A 21,610-nucleotide genomic window follows, 5' to 3' on the forward strand; every position below is an offset into this window, starting at 1 on the left:
TATTTAGAAAATCCACAACCACTGACCTGTATTTCTCACATTTCAACCAGAATGTTCAGTTCTGATCCCTCTGTCACCTCAGCTGAGCACTCATCATCATTTACTTCCATTGTCTCATCTGATTCTCACGTCATTACTATGGTGTAGGTGGGAAGGTGGGTGGTGGTGGTTATTGCCCTTTAAAAGGTAAGGAACACCAGGTGGGATGCCTAGGTGGTTCAGTTGCTTAAGCGGCTGCCTTTGACTAGATGATCCCAGGGTCCTAGGATAGAGCCCCGCATTTGGCTCCCTGCTCAGTGGGGAGCCTGCTTCTCCCTCTGCCTGCTCTTCCTGCCACTCCCCCAGCTTGTGCTCTCTCTCTCTCTCTCTCTCTCTGACAAATTAATTAACTAATTAATTAATTTTAAAAATCTTAAAAAAAAAAAGGTTGAGGATGGTGCCCAAGGTCACAATGCTGGGTGGTAGAGCCAGAATCAGACTGGAGGTCTTTTGATTCCTTGCAGGCACTTCTTGCTGACTCTGAGACCTCAGGTGACCTCAGGCCCTTCTTGGCCTGACCTCTGAGCTTCAGCCATTGCACCCCACCCCTGCCACACAAGTGATCTGAATGTCTGAATAAACATGGCCTGGGAAGAGCAGCCCCTAGAAAGTTCCTGCTCCCAACTAGATGCTGATGTTACCTAAAGGCATAGGAACTCTTGGGATGGCATACATCTCATGCAGGAGTCAGCATTAGTCAGAAAACAATCATGAAGCAGGTAGATCTTTGACCCTCTCTTACTAGTTCCCTTAGTATGAATAATACCACCCCTAATTTCTCTCTCTCTCCATCCTTTCCACCCTCTCCCTCCCTGCCTTGCCCATTCTCATAGGAAAAACTCTCAAGGGGCTTCTGATGTTTTTTGAGGTTGGTTAAGGATGACCAGAGTGACCCACTCAGGGAAGGTTAATTTCAGAGTTCAAGCAATGAGTTTTCCAGAGCCTGCTTCCTCCAACCCATGCCACTGGAGATTAATAAATGTTGGCTATTGCTATTTGGCTCAGAGGATGCTTGATCTGTTTGCCTAAGTCAATCTCATATTCTTGTATTTATTCACTGTGACACCAGAAGGCAAAATGAGAAACAAGACTCAAAATGACAAAGAGGCTGATTTCGCTTTGAAATGAAGGACTTTCAAGTAATTGGAACTCTTTGGAAAAGAAATGGCCATATCAAGGGGCCGTAGGGCTTTTGTTGCCAGAGGTAGTTAAACTGAATCGATGACCACTTATCAAAATGTGTTGGAAAAGGAGAGTATGGTTAGACTAGATGTCCTCTAAGGTTCAACCCTGAGATATTTAATTTGTTTATCCTTCCCATAGACACATTTCTGGAGTACAGACAGAGGGAATTGGGTCAGAGGTTAGGGTCATCAGTCAGGCACATTTAGTCCATCTGTCGCCTTTGCTAACCCAAGCTGCTCATCCACGAAGTCCAGTGAGGAATGTGGCACCAGGAGAGCAGCTGGGCAGAAGACAGGCCCATAGCTCATGGGTCAGAGTCTCCCTGATTTCAGCTACATTCCCACCATTGACAAACTTCACAGCAGCCACCACTTAACTAAACCAAAGGATCTATTTTGATGAGATTCTGAAACAAGAATCCCTAATGATTTTCTCCCCAGAATCATAGGAAAATGTAGCAGAGATATCATCATATCATTTGAATGTGTACCCACTTGCCAATTACTCTGGATTGATGCTTCCTGATGTAAATAATCAGCTGAACATAAAATCTAAATCATATACAGTTATTTGACACTTTATTCAAGAAAAAAAAAGATTGGCTATTTAGGCAAAAACATCAGCCTAGTAGTTTTCCTGGCAAATGTGCTATAACTAAGTATATATATAAAACAGTCCACATTATGAGCAAGTAATGGTCAGGCCATTCCAATGGGCAATTTACTCTCCAGGAAACCACCAGGGCCTGTGCTACATGCATGCTCTTTTCCAAGTTGCTCAGAGCCATTTAGAAAATTACTATTGTTATTCACAAAGTGCTCCACAAATCTCAGGAATTAACCCTCTTCCCAACATGTCTAATTTACTTGTTCTTCAAGTAATAGGTACGTTAAAGTTGATACGGGTCCAGTATCTAAATAAGAAAAAATAACTTTTTAGTGAGTGCTCTGTATATTCCAGGTACTCTGAATGCATTGCATACAACCTCATTAAATCCTCACAACAACCCAGATGTATTATTATCCCTATTTGAACTGAAGAGTAAACTGAGACTCGGAGAGGAAAGTAATTTGTCCATGGTTACAGAGCTCCTAGTGCCTGGTGCATAGTAAGTGCTGGATGAGGGATCGTTGATGTTAGTTTATACGAGGAGCACAGCTGCGATTGGAGTTGAGATCTAACATTCATCAAAGCCTTTACAATGGCTTCTATGTGGTTCTGCCCCATACAAATTGCACTGTCCGTGAGAAGGAAGTGTGTCATGCCCAAGTGTCACTGGCAGGAATCCTTGTCCTAAGGGAGGCATGTTGCAGATGTCACACTTTCAGTAGCTCCCTATTAGTTAAGGGCATGTGGCATGTAAAACATAATGATTAACACAGAAGTCTCCAAACTTGGGTAGGGTATGCAAAGAATTTTCTAGAAGTTTCTAGAAGCTGAATGATACAGTCAGGGTTAATGGACTCTACGACTAGCTTCTGTTTGTGGACGTCATCCTTTCTAAAACTGATTTGCCCAAGACTGCTCCGTGGGCAAGGCTCCATGCCATCTCTCCATTCCTGCCTCCCCTGCACCACAGATTTCTACCACATAGGACACTCCTCTCACCCAGGCCTGTCCTGTGTACATGCATAAGAGACACCCACTCTCAAGGGTGCAGCCCTGCGGGCACAGGGCTTAGTGAGATGCTGGTGACTTTGTGAGAATTGGAGAAAAAGCATCCCTTCCTCTGGGCGAATGGAGTGTGGGCTGAATCTTAGTCCCTGCTCACACACTCAGCAGTGTGCCCCCCTATGCACGTGATTGCCTGCACCAATCTTACTACAATCCTTAGAATGCTCATTGTCCTGAAATAAAGGCCCGTGGCTTTTTGTTTTTTAAGGGGACACTTTCAAATTCTGATTCCCAGGAAGCCTTGAAGTACGAAGTTTTCTGGGGTTCTTTCAGAAGGTTTGTGAGCAAAATCATTTCATGCAGTTTGGGAAGACGAGATCGCTGGGCTCCCTCACAGGACAACCCAACTGAGGCATCGTCAATCCTCAAAGATCTCAGCTGAGTCAACAGAAACGCATTTACCAGTCAGGAAGGTTAACTGCTCACTCTTTATTTCTAAACAAAGATTGTTGAGCATCTCCTAAAGCACAAAAATATAATTGCTGGCCAGACAACGATGAAGATTGAATAACAGACTCATAAAATAAATGGCCAGAAATTCCACAGCAACATTTTCAGCCAAGAGCGTCTCTGACTTCAGATTGTAAATATGCCATTTGAAAAACAAAAAGATGGACTCAACATTCCAGTTCCCCAATATCCCCAATATCTTTAAGAGCACGGTAGCCCACTACTCCTGTGAAACTCAGACTTCGCAGACATACTTTATTTTTATTATTATTAATTTATTATTATTATTATTATTATTAACCAAACAGAGGAAGTGTTGGTTCAGTGCATGACATGGTGCTTTCTCAGCCCTTAACTACTCAAATGAGTATGATTTTCAGATCAGTATTATTGATATGATATAAATCCAGTTTTCTTGGGAGACACTGCCTTTAAAATAGATTTCTCAAGAATTAAAGGGTTTCTACCTCACCTTCCTTTCATTATATTTATGAGTCAATGGGGGAAGAAAGCCAAGGGGTGCCTCTGAAGTGAGCTAACAGGTACACCCCAGGGAATGAAGGAATGAAATAATAAACACTTAGAAGTTCCATCTATGCGTCATGCATGGCTTTAGAAGATCATAATAGGAAAAGCCAGTGGTTATTAAGCACCTACTATATGCCAAATGCTATTCTAAGAAAGGTACGGATACTTGCTCACCAAAACCACGTGGCATCCACTTTGACAGAACTGAGTAGCTTGCCCGCCACCACACAGCTGGTGGAATTTTTCTTCCCAAATGCTTATTAGTCATTTATATATATTTTTTTCTTTTCTGAGTTTATTTGACAGAGCTTTGAATCTATTAGTAATAGCATGCACACATTATATATCAAAGTATTTTTCCAAGTTTGCTGTTCATTTTCTGTGTGTGTGGTGTTTTTGACAGAGTCAAATCTATCCTTATTTTTATTTATATTTCATTTACTTAGTATCAGACTTACAAAAACATTTCTCGCCCCAAGATTATTAAATCTTCACCTAAATTTTCTCTAGTAATTGTCAAGCTTTATTGTAATACATTAAAATCTTTCTAGAATTCATTTTAGTTTAGTATGCATCTAATTTTACTCTACTCACGACCACCCCCAATTACACAGTGTCCTAGTATTATTTCCTGGAAAGTTACTTTTCCACTCATACATTTATTCAACAAATCCTTTTCCAGAACCTACAATGAGCAGGCATTTTTCTAGGTCCTGGGGATACATTACATTATAATGGGGAGAGGCAAACATATAGTATGTTAGGTGGTGCTAATTGCAGGGGACAAGGAAGGGATGGAATGGCTATTTTACACAGAGTGGTAGGTATGTAAGGTCTGTGAGGAAGGTCTCTCTGAAATGGTGATATTAGGGTAGAGAACTGAAGGAAGCAAGAGGTGACCTATGTACCCAGGGAAGGGCATTCCAGGCAGAGGGAACAGTAGGTGCTGGGCCATGAGGTCAGATTATACTTGATGTGTTCCAAAAATGGCAAAGAGACCACTCTAGCTGAAGCAGTATCACAAATTAGGGGAGATGATACTAGAAGAAGTCAGAGGGGTGGCTGGAAACAGATCATGGAGGACCTGATAGATTATGGTAAGTACTTTGGATTTTGGCACTGAATGAGCATAGCAGATTACATTTCCCAAAGATGGCCACAGCCACATCTTGTGGGCTTGTCTGCAATATGGCATTGCCTACCCTCAACCTCTTTGAATCTGGGCAGGCCTGGTAACTGCTTTGGCCAATAAAATATGGCAGGAGAGATGCTGTAACAGTTTGGGGAGTAACCCCTACCTGGTGTGGCAGCTTCTCCTTCCTGCCTCTTAGAAGCCAATCACAATGGATAAAATGCAACTACCCCAAGATCACCATTCTGTGAGAAGCCCAAGCCACAGAGCCCTGGAAGATGAGATGCCACGTGAAGAGACAGAGAGACCAAGGAGCCACAGGGCACCAGGCAGGTGGGTGAAGAAGTGGAAGGGGATCCTCCAGCCTGGCCAACACCTAAATGCCCCAATTCCTGGTCCATGGTATCTTGAGCAAGATTGAAATGTTGTCTTAAGCCACCATGTTTTGGGATAGTTGGTCTTGCGGCGATAGAGAACAGGAACAGTGAGGAAGGAGGCTTTTGGAGGTGTTAGAGCAGTCACATGATTTGACCTGTTCTATGACAATTCCTCTGGGTCTGTGCTGAGAACAGAGGGAAGAAGGGAGAGTGTGGAAAGGAAACCAATATGCAGAGCGGGTAAGAGACCAGAGTGGTAGAGGCTGAAGAGGTGAGAAGTGATTCAGTTCTGGATATATTTCAAAGGACGCGTGGACGGGAGCTGCTGATCGATTAGATGTGTGTTGTGAAAGAAAGGCATGAAGGATGGCTTTGAGGTGCTGGCCTGACAGAGGAAGAACAGAGGAGGCTTTTAGTGACATGAAAGGAAACTGCAGGAGGAGAAGGGTTGGAAGCAGGGAAATCAGGAACTTTGTTTTGGACATGTTAAGATTATGAGGCTGAATATACATTCAAGTAGAGAGGCTGAGTGTTGTTGGGCAGTCAGGTGTCTAGTCAGAAGACAGGCCAGGGCTGGGAGAAGTAAGTCTGGGCATTGTTGGTGTTTCCATGGTCATATCAGACCAGATGCCTGGGGAGTGAATGCAGACTGAGCAGAGAAGTTGGAGGACTGAGCCCCGAGCACTCCACCATCTATGGATGTGGAAGAGTTGGAGAAGGATCCCAAAAAGGAGGCTGTGGGGGAGTGAGGAAGGCGGCCAGTGAGATGGGAAGTGAAGTAAGAGAATGATGTTCTGGAGGCAGAGGGGTAAGTTGTTTTGGTAAGGAAGGAGTGAATAATCGTGTCAGATCTGCCAGAGAAGCCAGTCAAATGAGGACTGACCATTCTCGATATTACTGTCCTTGTTCTTGATATTACTGATTCAGTATATTTATCATATACCAAATTTGCCTATGTGTGTGTGAACTTTCTCTTCTCTCCCATTGATCTGTGTATCCATCTGGAACCATATGACCACTGAAAATTTCATACTCCACAAGCAAGCACCATGACTGTGCCCCCACCTTTTCTTCTTTTTTCCCCCAAGAATATCCTGGTTATTCTAATCTGAAGTTCATCAGAATTTTAGATTGGAACTTTATCAAGTCCCCTTCTACCCCATATGCACTGGAAGTTTTATTTTGTATATTTTTGGCATACAAATTAGTTTGGTGAGAGTTAATACTGAGTCTGCTTATCTAGTCTCCACACATTATGTGTTTCCACTTATATGTTTCACAAACCTAAGTAGATTTTTTTTCATATAGTCTCATGTGTTTTCTCTTAAGTTCTTTTCTAGGTATTTAAATTGCAGTGGCTTTTGTGAATTATATCCCCTTTTTGTCATTCTATTTTCTTACTGGCTATTTTTGCTCTAAGAAATCTATTTATTTTTGTGTGAAGAATTCTCTTATTATTTCTAATGATTTTACAGGTGATGCAAACAGATTTCACACCTTTGATATTTTCATGGGCATGAAATTTCACAGCTATGGAATCAAATAGCCAATGTATAAGGCTGCCCTAATTTCTGCTGATAAAAGTATTCCTACTTTGGAGAGTGGGATTTAATATGCCAGTATTTCAAAGTATTTCAATAAAGAACTCCATGATTTCCAGGTGCTCTGAGAATGATTGTAGCTGCACATCTCAAATTGTCCCAGATATTTCCAATTTCAAATATTTTCCCTTTGTTAACCCATGAGTCAGACCATATGTCCTTTGATCTTTGCTTCAAAAAATATTGTCACGGCATTTAGAAACAGGGACAGCCCAGGCAAAGTTGTAACATATGGGATGTTTTTCCTCTGAGCCCCTAACTTTCCTCTCAGCATTTTTCCTGGTTATGTGTGCCTAGCACCCACACATGCGTGCACATGCACACACTCAGACACACACACGGTAGTGTCCTGGAGGAAAAGGGGTTTTATTCAAATCATGTCATGTGCACTGCTGCTGTGAAGCCTGGACTCAGGATCACCTTAAGGCTGGCTGGTGTGGAAGGCTTCAGAATTGGGAAGCCAGGGTTTAAACCTCACCTCTAACTGTATGCACTTGGGCAAGTCACTTAACCTTAGAGCCTCTATTCTCTCTATGTGAATATCTACTTTGTAGGGCTGTTGCGGGGACTCAGAACATGACTATAAAATGCTCATCATAGGTAAGAGCTGAGGAAACAGTACCTATTACTTTGATTTAGAAGGAAGTTCCGTATTATTGCTCAGGTCCTTAAGAAAATTCCTTGGTCTCATGCTGAAGAAGTGAAGCAAAGCTATTGATGCAAAGTGACCAGAATGAGAATGCAGGAAGAACGGGGTCTCAACCTCTTCATTCCGCCTTTTGTACACCTCTCTATAGAAACAAACCACCAGTGGCTGATGTCTCCCATTTATAACTAGCCAGCCTCCACTCAGAGGCTGCACTGTAGTCACCATGGGGCAGACATTTGTCATTTTTTGCTGTCACCTTCCAACTCTCCACCCCTTCCTATTACCACTCCGCTCTTCCTTTTGAGGATGCCTTCGTGTGCGGAACTTTGGGAAGTAGGGCCTGAAGTCAAATGGACAGACCTGACCTTTCCCTAGGGGCAGGCACGAGACCTAGATGCAGCTCATCACACTCTCCCTTCTTTCTGGGATTCTGTATTTTACATAAAGAATGCCCCAAAGTGGGGACAACTGAGGTCTTATCTGTCACAGTGGTGGCCACATTACAGGGCGCAGACTGTGTTCACATTTCCATTACTGTCGTTCTTAATGTTGTTCTTACTGGTTCTGGTGCCTTGGCCTTCAGACTCCCTCACTTGCTGCTCTCTTTTACACCTGGTTGTTCCAAATTGTTCCAAAAGATTGCTTTTTTGTTTAGCACAAGTCAGTTTGGTTTCTCTCTCTTGCAACAGTGCACTGACTGATACGGCCAGATTCCAAGACGAAAAGAAGAAAAGCAACTCATCCCCCTTAGCAAGAATTCTCTTACTGTGGTCAACAGCTGGTGCTTGGGGGAAAGGTGGACTCTTAAAACACGTGACTAAATGGGACATCATGGCTGAGCTGAAGTTCTCCATTATCACCTTAGAGAGGATTTGGGAGTAGAATGCCTTTCAGTTTGCAAATTTATCACCAAAGGAGGCAAGGGGATGGAGGGGTGGAAGAGGGATAGTGAGTATCAGCACATGCGATGATCAGCTCAAACCCAAATCCTTTGTATGCTTTCAGGAGAACCTGAACCAATTTTTCTGTTCAGAGCAGGGAAAAGTAAATGCTGGCTTTGCCTTTCCTCTCCTCATTTTCCATTGTTTCAGCACTGCTCCTTGGGCCTGAGAAAGCTGCCACAAAGCATTTTATTAGTTATCTGATTGTTGTCCTACTTAATATGTTCCGTGGTCTGCTGGCTGATGGTAGTTTAAGCAGGATCTAATTGGTAACATATTGTCGATTGAATTAAGTGCCATATGATAGAGATTTAAACCATGGTAATTTTTCCATAAGGAAAAATCTGTCAACAGACTACAGCAGAGGACCATTAATAAATCAAATTGTCATGTTTATTAGTTAGCGCAGGACTCTCGTTGTCTTGTATTCATGATAGGCGCCCCCCACCCCCGATTTTTAGCACCAGTAACAGGTATAAAGAGGAATCTCTGGCAAGGTGCTTTCCAATGGGTTCGTATTTGTACACAAACACCTGTTTGTATTTTAATCATGAGAAAGTGCTACTTCCCTTTAAAAGGAACATGGATTTGGGCTGTTTTTTGGATGAGGGATAATGTTTTTATTTTCTTGCAGTTATGTTGTAAAACATTGGGAGTCAACACATTGATAATCAAAGAAAAGCCAATGAAAACAAAAACGAGAACACCATTTGCTGACGAGATTCGCAAAAAAAAGAACTGGTAGAATGTACTACAGGATTTGTAGGAGAACGGTCGCTGCAGTTTGATTTGTAATATTATAAAAATTGGCAATAAATTAATTTTCCATATATGGGAATGATTCAACAGATTATGGAACATCAGTACCAGGGAGCAAAACAGCTATTTGAAAGAATGAGCTAAATCTTCCCTAATGACGCATCATTAAGAACCAATATCATTTATACTTTCCCTTTCCCTTTTCTTTTAACGTCCTGTACTGAAAGTCGCTTTCCACATTTTTCTCCCACATGAATAAGAAATAATAGAATCGTAATAACCTGAACATATTAAGTTATAGTAACTTCTTATTAAACCTGTTTATAAAAACCAAAAAAAAAAAAGAAATAATAGAATTGTATTTTGCAAATGTACCCTCCCTGGAATCTCCTAAAACCCTGTGCACTGAGTAGGACAGGTTATTATACCCATTTTACAGATAAAGAAACTGAAGCGCCAAAGAGAAAGTGATTTATCGAAGGAGTCCCCTAGCTGTCAACCTCAGGAGGCAGGATGCAAGGATGCAAGCTCTTCCTCCGAACCGATGTGTAGAATAAAGGGTCTAGAAATCAGAGACCAGCACCCAGCTCCTCCCCAGACTCTTAAATCTCAGCGTGACTTTGAACTTTTTTTCTGAATTCTCTGCAGCCTGGCTTTCTCATCAGTCACATTTCAACACCACATAGTACTGCAGAGGCAACCCTGACGGCTAGGAGCAGGGAGTCGGAGGCCCCGCTCTGCCCAGTCCCACCCGTCTCTGCACCCATGGGCCAGCTGTCGGCGATCTTCTAAAACAGGCACAATCACAAGGGATCTGATGCGACAACATGAGAAGGCATGTAACGTGTGCACACGTGTCACAGACACTGACCCCATGCCATGTACTGTCATTTGGATGCCAGTTACAGGTTTCTGCTGCCCAGGTTGCTATGCACATGGACACACAAGAGGTGTATGAACTTGTGTCATCAAATCCACCAAGCTCTAGAGCTTGCTCTGACTGCCAGTGTGACTCATAGGAAGATCTGCCCCGGGCTCCTTTCCTGGCCACCCCCCGCCCCCCACTATACCTTTGCAAGGCTTGCACTTGAGGATCCTTGCTCTGACCTCCTCTATCTCCTTATACCCCATTTACTGACCCTACATCCTGCCTTCAATCTTTCCCCCTCTCCTACCATTTCCCTTCAAGTCTGACAGCTTAATTGCAGAAAAGAGGGTGATGATGATGATAAAAAATAATGATGGTCACTAATACTTATTGAGCCCTTTCAATGTGCCAGGCACTCTCCTAGGCACTTCACATGTATCAGCTCTGCTAAACCTTACTTAAGAGGTAGAGACTATTGTTGTACCCATTTTACAGATGCCAGGACACTGATGCAGAGAGGTATAATGAATGACTTGCCCAACAAGTGTTAGAGTAAAGATTTGAACCCAGAAATCCAGGGGATGAGCAATGTATATTTTTTCCACTTTCTAAATGCAAAATAAATAAAAAATATGTATGACATAACTAAAGACTAAATGCAGGTTGTTGCCCAGAGAAAGAGAACCACAGTAAAGAGAAGCAAAACCAAAACCTTAGCAAATTGAGTGTTTGTGTTACTTTCACTGTAATAATCTCACATCAGCAGTGAGATGAGAAACCCTGATGGACCTAGGTAAAGGAAGGAACTCTTTCTCACTTTGCACTAAGGGGAAAATGCTTCTGAGAAAAGCAGACAGAATAATTTTTAAAAAATAAATATTTAGTTGTACATTCAAGACTCAAAGAACAAACTTACTGCCACTTCTCTGCTGTTGTGGGTATTGGTTGGCTTACCTATATTTAGGTTGGCTTACCCTATTTTAGTTGCAATATCAGGTTGCAGAATACCTGAATGGCTCTACCTCATAGAATTTTCAACCCTTTGAATAAAAGAGATTATGAACTCTATATCTACACATGATTTCACTTTTACATTTGTGAGCCTGAGTAGGAAGGAATTCACATATTAGGGAAAAAAATCCTTTATCACACCATTAGTTTCAAAAACTGTCACTATTGCTATTTTGTATCTGATGTGTGTCTATGTATATATATGTATGTCTGTACATATACATGTAATGTGTCATATATATATGCACGATGTCTGACATGATGCACCATCCAGAGAATATGAGCTAGGGCTGTCAGACCCTGTTGTTGAGAAGGTCATTTGTTCTGGGTTATTTACGCAGAAGCAGTGGTGGCCTTAGGGCAAAACACATATTCTCTCCTTCCTGTGACCAGGGCTCTGGGAGATCATCTCTATGACCTTTCACAGGGGTCTAGTCTGTGGCCATGTCATAGTCTCTTTTTGGGGGTGTAGCTAACGGCCTAAATAAGGTTCAGACACACTGTTAATAAGGCCCGTAGGCCCAGCTATCATCCTATCATCACAAAGGGTATCAGCACGTCCACACCAAGGCTGTACATCCTTCATATGCTACAGCCATGTGAATTCTGTGACTTTTTCGGATCATACTCCAAGTCTGCCTCCTCAGTCTGTCCAGCCATTCATCCAAGGCTGAATTATCTCTGTGGGTGCAATGGGGGTGCTCCCTGCTGCCCAGTCCTGAGGAGGAGGGCCAGGCTACTCTGATGTAACCCCCAAAAAGGGTACAAAGCAAGGGTTACTTCTCCACCCATGGCAGCCCAGAGGACCCAGACGCTCTTCAGCTTGATCTTACCTCTCAACTCACAGGCTCCTTTTCTTTCCCTCTCAGATAAGACGTTCAGCTTCTTTCTTCTGAGGCTGTGTGTGTGACTCTCCCATCTCACTGGCAAGCTTTCTGAATGGCACTTTCTGTATAAACAGGAAGAGTGTGTGTGGTCACGACTGAAGTGTGCAGGTGCTGATAGAGGATGTGAAAGTGTGGAGGCGAGTGACTAAACCAGCCAATGGCATTTCCCCACCAGATACCCAACTGCCCTCCTGTTACCTACCGCAGGGCAAGGTCTACCAGAAGGCTGGAAGCAAGAGCCTGGGCCCCACTCTGAGGGACCACCTGACATAAACTGAAAGAATGTGGTTGGTCATGGAGGCCAAGGGTGAAGTTCTTTACTGCTCTGCCTCTCCCTAACTCTGTGCGGACTCCTTAAAAGAACATTTTAGAATCCCTTAAATACATTCTTATCATCAAGTACACTGATTTAAATGGCCTACTTGACTTGTCTGAAACTCTGCTGGCTTCCCAAACGGCCCATACATAGGAGACCAGAACCAAAAGCCTTACCCTGCCTGTGGTCTGTAATAAGTCTTCTAGAACTTTCTGGAATAGAGATGCAGTGGGAGAGAAGGTGCACTAGATCAGTAATCAGATGACCCAAGGCTGGGTGATCTGTAGGCTGATTTGTAGGGTTTCTACCAACTCATGCCCACTCTCTAGTCAGACCAGTGAACAGTAGGGCATCTTGCCCACACCCTTCCATTCTACCCCATTCATATCTGGGGTTACTTTCCATTGCCAAGAAGCTTACGGATGGACACTTTCTCAGTTCCTGCCTTATCTGTTCCCCTGCAGTGTTTGATACCAGGGACCATGTCTTTACTTCTGGAATTTCCCTCTTGGCCTCCATGACTCCACATTCTCCTGGTTTGGGTCAGGTGAGCTCTCTCATTGTCAGGCTCCCATTCCTCGGTCAACGTCTTAATTTTTGTCCCTCCCCAGGGCTCCATGCTTAGTCTAGTGGTTCATGTTCTCCACAGGTGGCCTATTCCCAAGCCCACATCCATATATTCACAAGTCTCTGCTGCTCTCCCAGGATGTTCCCCAGGCACCGTCTCTCAACTGGCCAAAATGAAACCCTGGTCTCTATCCTTTCCATGAAACCTGTGAAATCCTTCCTGCCTTGCTCTCAACTTGCTCCTGTTTCCCACTCCTGAGTTTGCTTACTTCTGGCCTCTTGCTTTATTCTTGGCTAATACAGCTCCTTCAGGCTTGACCCTCAATTACCCTTGTCCAAACAGAGCCATTCATCTGTATCTTCAGGCTGGATTCACTTCTGAACATAACTAGAAACTGCTCCACCCAAGCCTATGCCAACCACTGGGGAATTATCCAAGTATTGACCACATCAGGTCCCTGGCAAGAGGAAAACCTTTCTTTCTCTTACGTTAAGATATTCAAACCAGAAATAGGGAGTCTTCCTGCCTTCTTTCCTTTCTCACATACTCTTCAACCTTTAATCTCCAAACCCTGTCAATTCTACCTCTTAAACCACACCTCAAATTCTTCCTCTCTTCTCCTTTCCTATAGCCAGGCCCTGACTCCAGGCTTTGTCATCAATGCCCCAGGACCCAAAGGGGCATGTGTATGTACCCAAGGTGTGCAAGAACATTCAGAGTTGGGAGAGAAAAGTCTTAAATATCTACTCATGCTTACTTGTTTTATTTGTAGTGAGGTTAGAGTCACATAACATAAAATTAACCATTAACCATTTTAAAATGCACAATCCAGTGACACTGACTATATTCACATTATTGTGCAACCATCAGCTCCATCTAGTCCCAAGACTCACATTTAGTTTTATGTCGTATTTTTAGCGTCTACTTTTTGTGTACATTTTAGTGCAGGTAATGTTTGAATACAGTTGTATTGTGACCATTTATGAATAATAATACATCCACTGGGAATCTGTTGTGAAGACTTCTTTATCGAGGAAGATGCATGATCAGAAACGTGAACACATGTAGTCTCAACTCATCTCCCAGGTGACAGGCTCCAGAGTGCTTTCCAAACTGCCTCCAAATTTCTTTGGAAATGACTGCAAAAATGATAACCTTACAACCCCCTCACCTTAATCCCATTCCTTAAACTCTTCAATGGCTCCCCCTCACATACAGGAAAATCCCAAAGTTCCACCACTTGGGGGACAAGGTGTTTGATGCTATAGCTTCTGCCCTCTCTCCAACATCATATCTCTCTCTCTTTTTTTAAGATTTTATTTATTTATTTGAGAGAGAGAGAATGAGAGATAGAGAGCACGAGAGGGAAGAGGGTCAGAGGGAGAAGCAGACTCCCTGCTGAGCAGGGAGCCTGATGTGGCACTCGATCCCGGGACTCCAGGATCATGACCTGAGCCGAAGGCAGTCGCTTAACCAACTGAGCCACCCAGGCGCCCTCCAACATCATCTCTTGTCATGCTCACTACCTCTCTCTCTCCTCACCACCCAACAAGACCACACCACTGGCGATTTCCTGGACATCCAGGCTACTTTAGATAGCTCTTTTCCCATGCTATTTCTCTTTGGGGGATGCCTTTACTTCCACTGGCTATCTGGCAAATCCCCACAGACACTAAAAATCCTTCCTCCTCACTCCTCTCTGAGGCTTCTTCATGACACGTGCCAGCCACCCTGCAGCCATTTGTCTCCATGTTGGAGGATACCATGGGCGATTTGGTGGTTAAGAGGGTGAGCTCTGACGTCAGAAAGACTCGGGTTTGAATCCTGCCTCTACCATTTACTAGCTGTGGAAACTAGTGGTTCATGTTCTCCACGGGGTGGCCTTAAGTACATTACTTAAGCTCAAACTCCTCATCTCTTACAATACCCATGTCAGAATGATTGCATAAATTAAACAACATCTTGCATGAATAGGATAAGTATTCAGTAAGTAGAGGGGACTCTCCTATTTTGTTTCCCTTACTATTCTGAAAACTCCTTGAAACATTTGTAAATTTCACACCAAGGAGGGCTACTCCCAATGAGGCAGAATTCCTTCATAAAAAAAAATAATAATTCTTTAGTGTGCATTTGTAAAAGAAATTAAGGGAAGGCGTTTTCTGCCCCCTGTTAATGCGCCGACCTCTGCGGACTTCCCAGCCACGCCTCCTTCACTTTCCGTCCCCCAGGTGCTCCACCGCCCGCACAGCGATAACCCACCACTGGCAGGCTGCCGCAAACTCTGGACTGCTCTTGCCACTTTGCTTCTTCGTGAGTTTGCTGCCCCAACCCTGGCAGGGAGCACTCGGGGAGCCTGCCCGTGTTCTTCTCAGGGAGCATCCCTGTGTGCCCCGCCCTGGGTGAACAGCTGGACAGATGAGAAGGCAGACATGGGACATGAACAGCAACAGGTCCCTAGGCAGGGCTGGTCACAGATGCATTCCTGTAAACTTCTTTCCAGCCTCCCGTGAGATCTCTGGCCCAATGTTTAATAAATGTGCTTCCTCTGCCACAATACCCGACACACTTAATTACAATGAATTACTTATTCGTGCATCTTCTCCAGGAGAACAGGGGCTCTGCCAGGTAATGTTGGCACTGGCCCTGCCCACGCCTGTCTCTGTCACACATAGTAGGCCCTCAATAAGTTTGTTGAGTGAGTATACGAATGAAAATAAACTGCAGTTGGGTAAAACCAATGTTGACCTCAAAATTCTGTCATGTTAACCTTGTGCTGTGTGGCCTCGAGCAAGTTGTAATATCTCAGAGCTCAGTTCCCTCGTAAAATGGGAAGCACAGAACACACCATCCCATGGGAACAGGGCAGTTACCAGAGCAGGTCATAAACTGCAAAGCCTGCTCTTTACAAGACAGATGCCACTGGGGGTATTTGGAGCTGGGAGCGAGAAGTGATAAGAGAAGGTGGCAGAAAAGATGCCTCAGCAGGTTAGTGGCAGAGTGTCATACTCCAAGCACACCCTGCTTCTCCTGCACAAGAGAGCCGGGGTTTCACCTCTGATCCCAGGAAGGGCTGTGTTTGTGGGGCTGCTGTTCCCATGGGCCCACTCTCTGTTTACTATGCAACATTCTGGAGGCCTCCCTGGAGGAAAGTGGCTCATGCCTTGTGATAGGGGACAAGAGCCCAGGAAACATGGCTTATCCTGTCCGCCAGGACCTGGAAAGAAGACCTGAGGGGCCTCGTGAGTGAGTCTCTCCATGAAGCTGGGATGGAGAAGTGTGTTTGGGAATCTCACAATTCCTTTTTGGGCCAATGCAACAGCTAGAGTAGTAGTGGGTGACGAAGGACTGATAGAGGCCTGGGGCCTCTATCATAATTCCCAGCCAGAATGGGTGCCAACAGCCTATTCTGTCCAGGTGCTAGATTAGAGACAGAGGATAAGTACCGAGGGAGGAGGTCCACCGTGGTCCGCACTGGGGAGAACTGTGCAGGATCACAGGTGTACATCTGAGAGCAGAGACTCTCCATCTTTGCATCCCTGAGCACTCTAGCATGGCATCTGGCACTCTGTAGGTGCTGCGAATTTTGGCTGAGTGAATAGGGAGGATCTGATCTCCTCAATGTCTGTTAGGTGTATGTCTATATCTACCATTTACCCTATGTGATAACAGAAATCACTGGCTGTGATTATTGAATGCATATGCTGTACCAAGAAGCACTTTGTATGTATTAATTTATTTAATTCTCACAAAACCCTATGAGATAGATACTACTCCTATCCTTATTTTGCCAATGAGGAAAATGAAGCCCTTGAAGTTTAAGAAATTGCTCGAGGTCACACAGATAATTAGTGATTGACGTAGGGTTCAAACACTGGTCTTACTGTCTCAGAACACATACAGTCTCTCTCTTCCTCTCTCCCTACACACACACACACACACACACACACACACACACACACTTTATTCACATACTCTTATATGCATATGTAAAGACAGGTGGACACATTGTGCTTGTATTCATATGTAAATCCATATGCATAAAGTTTATTCCTGGCATGGCTATCCCGTGTGGAATTTTCATTAGATTTCTCAGCCCTAGTGAGCAAACCAAAACATACACATGTCTATAAAGTAATTTTACCTCACATATCAGGATCACACAAATCAAACCAAGGGAGGGGGTGGGAAGAGGCTAAATTAGTTAGTTGAACAACTTATCTCTGTTAGAACCAAAAGGCTTCTAGTTAAGAAATAAATAAGAAACAGAAGGAAACAATCAGAAGGAAGACCGAACAAGTCTCACACACTGGGTCTCCAAAGTACGGGTAAGTGGATAACACTTTAAAGCAAAGGAGGTAGGGCGGCCCATCACCCATAAGAAAAATTACTGCTGGAGCCACTATGTAATTCATGACTGGAACATGAAGCAAGAGCTGCTGCAATGATATAATAAGAAACAAATAGGGTAGACAAGGATGGAGCATAATTACGGAGACACTCAATCCGCTGGTTGCATTTACTAGAGAGTAAGTTGCATGCAGGAGAATTTGCATACAAATGAGATGCTGAAAGCGCAGAAACAGTACAGTGATAAGACCTCATACATGTTATTAAAGCATGTCAGTGGGAAAAAAAATCATTAAATTGATACCATGTGGGTTTAACTATATTATATTACCAAAATAAATTTCAAATGGCCTCCTGAGCTTTAAAACAGGCATGTGGGTTTCAATTCAGAAAGTTAGCTGATATTTTGTGTGTGTCTCGTTATTTGTGTTGCTTGGCCTTAATATCTTAGGAACTAATATTTTAAAATAAAGACTAAATTATTAGTTCTCCTATAGGTTAAATGTAATCATTCTTTTTTCAACTTTCACAAACATTATTTTTTATTCTCTTGTTATATGGTCTGTGCAATCCTAGACAAGACTCTTTTTTTTTTAAGATTTTATTTATTTATTTGACAGAGAAAGACACAGTGAGAGAAGGAACACAAGCAGGGGGAGTGGGCGAGGGAGAAGCAGGCTTCCTGCCGAGCAGGGAGCCCGATGCGGGGCTCGATCCCAGGACCCTGAGCCGAAGGCAGACGCTTAACAACTAAGCCACCCAGGCGCCCCCTTAGACAAGACTCTTAAATAATAATTACTTTAAAATACTTCATCATTACCATTGATGCAAACTTTGTTTACATGAATAGGTCAGAAAAAATGTAAACGTTTATATATAACCATTCAAACTTCTACAACAGTTAAAATGATATTTAAGGAGTCCAACAGTCTTCTTTTGCTTTTCTTGAAAGTTGCTTTGTTGAAATACATTGTGAAGTAGGAAAGAATTTTGTATCAAATGAAACTTCATATCAATATTTGAAAATAGTGATGGAGCTCTCATTTTCGGTTTGTGCATCTATCATTAGAGGACTCACTCTGCTGCTAGCATTGAAAGGCAAATCTACCAAAAGGGACAGGAGTATCCAAAACCCATGACAGATATTTAGGGCTGAGGCCTAGATGTGTCCCTATTCATCCTCCCTAATTACCAGCCACGTCCTTGTTGTGCAGTTTGCTCCTTGCTGCGTAGGCCTCCTGCCTGAACTTCCCTGCTCAGAGCCAGATGTAACTCATTGTATTCTCTCTCTGGTCTCGGGTACTGTGGGATATACCATCAGACTCCTATCTACTCAAGCAGTTCTCCTCAGAGTCCCAGAAAAAGCTGTTCAAGGCTGGAGGTGGCTAACCTGAAGTTTTCAGCTTTCTTTATCTCTGTAGATGACTTTAGGGCTCAGAAGATCCTATGGCACAAGAGTGCTTATTGGTCGGGAAACTCTGTTTTAAAATTTGGAACCTAAGAGTTGGTTATTACTTTCATACTCAACATGCCATTGGCTGATACATGCTGTGAAAATTAATAAAGGGACATCTCACTAAAGTAAAATTGGGAGGCTAGGGGAACCTTAATATTCAACATCAATTACAGGAAGAATTATCAATTACAGACCCCAATGGAAGAATCATCAACAGGAAAGAATCATCAGTTACAGGCCCCAGCAGGCAAAGTTGTACACTGCTTCTCCTTCAAGAAACTGACTACCCCCCTCAACTCAGCCAACGAGACACCATCATCACCCTGAACTCATGATTCTTCCAATGGATTTTTGTTTAAAACAACCCCTCCAAACTTCTCCATAAAATCACTTTCCTCTCCTTTGTTTCCTGGACTTGCCTATGGTTTTGTCATAGCTTACATGTCCTTAATTTGCAACTCCCTGTTACTCCTAAATAACACATTTTTGCTTCTAAAATAACTGACTTTTACTTTTAAGGATAATATTGCATGTTACTGTATCCCCACATTTGGTACTCTTTGATCATCTTAAAGTATTTGCTTTCTATAGATTTTTATTGACATATAATTGACATAAAATATTAGTTTCACCCAGGGGTGCCTGGGTGGCTCAGTCGGTTAAGCAGCTGCCTTCGGCTCAGGTCATGATCCCAGGGTCCTGGGATCCAGCCCCGTATCACGCTCTCTGCTTGGCGGGGAGCCTGCTTCTCCCTCTCCCTCTCCCCCTGCTTGTGTTCCCATCCTCTCTGTCTCTCTCTCTCTGTCAAATAAATAAATAAAATCTTTAATAAAATATTAGTTTCAGGTGTACAACAAAGCAATTCAACAACTCTATTCATTATGTTACGATCACCGTAAGTGTAGCTCCTGTCTGTCACTCTACAATACTACCATGCAATTGTCTGTATTCCCTAAGCTGTACCTTTCATCGCCCAAACTTACTCATGCCATAACTAGAAGCCTGTACCTCCCACTCTCCTTCACCCATTTTGCCCATTCCTGACAATTCTCCCCTCTGGCAGCCACCAGTTTGTTCTCTGTATTTAAGAGTCTGTTTTTCTGTCTCTTTTTCTTTGTTTGTTCATGTGTTTTGTTCCTTAAATTCCACATACGAGTAAGATCACATGGTATTCATCTTTCTCTGTCTGACTTATCTCACATAGCATAAGATTCTCTAGGTCCATCCATGTTGTTGCAAATGGCAAGATCTCATTCTTTTTTATCATTGCATAAGATTCAGTGTGTGTGTGTGTTCATACATACCACATCTACTTTATCCATTCATCTATTGATGGACACTTAAGTTTTGCTTTCTATACTTTAGGCTATGTTTTTGGGCACATAGATATTCCTGCAAAGTATTTAATTTTGTTATTGATTATACCTTATATCAATGTATGATTCCATTTTTCATTATAATTATAGTGCACATCACATTGAATTTGACTTTATATGAATAGAAATATCATACTCCTTATATTTAGTATTTTCCTGAGAGTCTTTATTTCTTTTAATTTTAATATTTCTTTGTCATTTTGATTTACATATTAGAAGCCCAGTGGTTTGTTAGACTTTATGTTGTTGGGTTTTTTTTGTTTTTTTTTTTGAGAGAGAGAGCAAGAGAGCAACTACCTGAGTGGGGGGAGGGGCAGAGAGAGAGGGAGATTGAGAATCCCAAACAGGTTCTACACTCAGTGTGGAGCCCAACCCAGGGCTTGATCTCATGACTCTGAGATCATGACCTGAGCCGAAATCAAGAGTAGGACGCTTAACCTACTGAACCACCCAGGCACCCCAGAGTTTATGTTTTACCTGGTATTTGTTTACCTGGATTCCCTCATTTACTTTTATTCTCTTAATTAATTAATTTATCTTTTTTTCCATTACTTTTCAGGCTTCTCCCTTTTTATATTTCTTATTTTAATTTTTCTATATAAATTATGTATTATTCTCTCTGAAAGGTGGAAATCCTGTTTTAATTTCACTGGTCTTTTATTCTTTAAGTCTAGTCATTTTGAAACTGGCAAAAACATAAGCATTATTTACTGTTTTAATTTTAGTAAGATGGATAAAATGTTTAATAGAGTAGCATATTAAATAGATCTACTAATGGCACGATAATTTTAGCAATTCTGGTAGGAACTGATGTTAACTGAGTGCTTACCATGTGCCAGAAACCCATGTTAAGTCTTTCAAAGATGCAACTCAGTGGTGGGGTTCCCAAGGCTAACGGCCTAGCCAAGGCCAAGGGGTTAGCAGTAGATGAAGCTGGGATCTAAATCCTTGGCTGTGTGACTACAGAGGCCAACCCCAAATCCAAAGGGATGCCTCAGAAATCTTTTAAGGAACACATGGTCTCTTTTCCCCCAGTGACCTGCTATACATCTCCTCCAAGGATATTCAGAGGGTCTCTTAGCCAAAGAAAATTGGTCTTGGAAAAAAGCCACTTAGAGTGAATCCATTTAAAGTGGGGGCCAAATTTGATACTCAGTAAAGAAGAAGTTTCATGGTGACTTCATCTTTAAAAAATAAAATGAAAAACTGTGAAAGTAAGTTTATTCTACATTTATTAAAATGTAGGTTGTAATTGTAATTATGTGCTAATTCTTAAAACAAAGAAGAAATAGACTGGGTGGCTTTTTCTATTTGGGTGCAACATTCCTGACCAAAGAGTAGCATCGTACCTAAGGACATCCTTTACCTCACAAAGTTTTATGACACAAACATAAAGAAAACATCTCTTTTATTGAAGGAGAAGGAGATGGAGAAGGAGGAGAAGGA

The 21,610-nt window shown here is 42.6% G+C and overlaps 1 protein-coding gene across 1 annotated transcript in view; it reads right to left on the reverse strand.

The window, feature by feature from the left end:
- Positions 1 to 12,170, reverse strand: part of AFF3 (ALF transcription elongation factor 3) — a 568,701-nt gene extending 556,531 nt beyond the window's left edge. Inside the window, exon 1 of the mRNA XM_025869010.1 lies at positions 12,048 to 12,170. The gene's annotated coding sequence lies outside the window, so the exon portion shown is untranslated. The remainder of the gene's footprint in view (positions 1 to 12,047) is intronic.
- Between the last annotated feature and the right edge of the window lie 9,440 nt (positions 12,171 to 21,610).

Source organism: Callorhinus ursinus, unplaced genomic scaffold, assembly GCF_003265705.2.
Source record: "Callorhinus ursinus isolate GAN/ISIS: 27379988/994484 unplaced genomic scaffold, GSC_fseal_2.0 scaffold10, whole genome shotgun sequence".
NCBI classification, from domain to species: domain Eukaryota; kingdom Metazoa; phylum Chordata; class Mammalia; order Carnivora; family Otariidae; genus Callorhinus; species Callorhinus ursinus.